Below are 2,195 nucleotides of genomic sequence, written 5' to 3'. Positions count from 1 at the left end.
TTTGTGTCCCTGAGGTTCCAGTCCATAAAACTCGCTTCCCGCTGCCTCCCAGGAACTCAGCAATAATGAGCATGTTACAGGCAATGAACGGGGCTGCCTCTGACATCACAAAAGGAATCACCAGAGTTCCCCATAAGACATAAGAGCCTATTAGTAAATTACATTTATGCCAAGTCCACAGCCTGTGTTAGCTTGTCTGTGTGCATCAGGGTAACGTGTGATCAAAAGCTTCGCTTCTCGGCCTTTTGGCTAAGATCAAGTGTAGTATCTGTTCTTATCAGTGGGTATGGACTGGCCTCTGGCAGAGAATAGAGAAAGGCTGGACTGAGTAGCTGCTCTGATGGGCGGAGGGTTTGGGACCCCTCATGCCTGGGAGTGGTGAAAAGTCTGGCTGAGTACCTTCACCTCTGCCAGTGGTAGGAGGTGTTGTTTCCGTAAACCCACTGGTGAGAGGGGGGGAGAAACACTGGGCTGAGTAGTTTGACTCTCTTGACGGGGTTCATAGCCCCCGAAGGATGAGACAGCGAAAGGCTCAGTCTAGTATCCATTCCCAAGGAGCGGAGAAAGGCTGGGACTGAGTAGATGGCTCCTGTTCCAGAGGTTCGTAGCCTCTGATGGGGAGACCGTGAAAGGCCCAGCTTAGTACCTTAACCTTGGGATCGGAGAAACACTGAGACTGAGTAGATTGCTCTTCCGAGGGGGCCGCAACCCCTAAGGGAGTCTTTCGAAAAGCCCAGTGGAGTATCCATTCCCATGCCAGGGGCTGGAAAGTGCCCTACGATGGGAGCAGAGAAACACTTGGTCGGACGCTGATCGGTCGGCTGCCTGGAGTCCGAGGCTGCACTGTGCCCCCGGGGAAACTCGGGGGTGTCGAACATGCACAGGTGATCCCAAAATCACCTTGCACAAGTATGGCACTTGCACTGCGCACTTCCCCTCTAGGTTAGGCTGCACGTCCTTACCTCGTCCTTTTGGATGGGGTAGGACAATTTTTCACACCCCCACCCCGGTCTTCTGGCTGGGGTCCTCTTTATTATTTATTTCTCTTCCTTCTTCACATTCGTCACTTTTCACGTTTTCTGATTTCTGTATTTTGTCCCGGGTTTTTTTGGGTTGTGTGGTTGACCCTTATGACCCCCTATGCACATGTTTAGGCACAGCACTGGTGGTGAGAGCATTTCTCAGGCTCCGTGAGTTTCTTCAAACTCAAAAGCACCACGTCACACCGCTCTGAGTTACCCCAGCGCCTTGGCACAATCTTTATTTCCAGTCTTTATACTGTAAGAGAAAGCTGTTGGGCGACAGAAGACCTGACTGGAGCAGCGGAGAGGGGGTGACGGAGCAGATGGCACTTTAGTGCGCACTTTGCAATGTCCATATATCACGAGCGCTTATTTATGCCCCCAACATTATAGTTACGGTGTTATTATTTATTGAGGTTGCGTTTCTTCTCATCTACTCCTAATACCCCTCAGGTCTCCTTATTGAACATCAATTTGCGGTGCTGGATTTACGTCTCAGGCTGCCCCTTGCACGGCATTATTGGGCAATCCAAGTGAGAGAGAGAGAGATGGGGGGAGGCTCCACCCCCCCCCCCACCCCCCGGGACTTCCCCAGCCATTTCTTCATTCTTTATCTGGTGGGCGGTGGCCTTTCAGTTATTTTGCATTGCCACCACCCAGCTGTGATTCCACGCTGTCTTCTGAGCCCTTAACCCAGTTCTTAGGTCCTTATCCTTTAAATCAGTAGTTCCCAAATTCAGTGCTCAAGGTCCCCCACCCCAACAGTTCCTGTTTTCCTGGTCTCCTTACAGAACCACAAGTGAAATAATTATCTCCTCCTGTGGGTCTTTTAAAATGTGTCAGTGAGTAATGGGTACACCTCTGTACCTGCCGGGTGACCTAGGAAATGTGTTGATGAGTAATGAGTACACCTGTGCACCTGCCGGGTGACCTAGGAGGGTTTGTGCAGTTGACAGTGTTGGTGGAGTGCTGCCACCTGCTGTCTATAACTGGTACTGCGGTGGACCCTTACACAGACACTATTTAGAGCCAGGTGCGTATCCGTGCAACTTTTTTTTAAAACAATCTTTTCTGCATGAAACCGATATTGGTAACTATATAATTGCTCATATCGTCTGGTGTGTACGCCTAGTTACCGCCCAGAAAGCAGCCGTCCACTTTCTTCCTTTGACT

At 50.4% G+C, this 2,195-nt stretch overlaps 1 pseudogene; it reads left to right on the top strand.

The window, feature by feature from the left end:
• Positions 1–229: 229 nt before the first annotated feature.
• Positions 230–365, top strand: LOC146025452 (U2 spliceosomal RNA; annotated as a pseudogene).
• Positions 366–2,195: the final 1,830 nt, after the last annotated feature.

Source organism: Crinia signifera, chromosome 7, assembly GCF_055691185.1.
Source record: "Crinia signifera chromosome 7, ASM5569118v1, whole genome shotgun sequence".
In the NCBI taxonomy this organism is placed as follows: domain Eukaryota; kingdom Metazoa; phylum Chordata; class Amphibia; order Anura; family Myobatrachidae; genus Crinia; species Crinia signifera.
The sequence above is the reverse complement of the archived record's forward strand: the minus strand, read 5'-3'. Positions and strand labels throughout refer to the sequence as shown.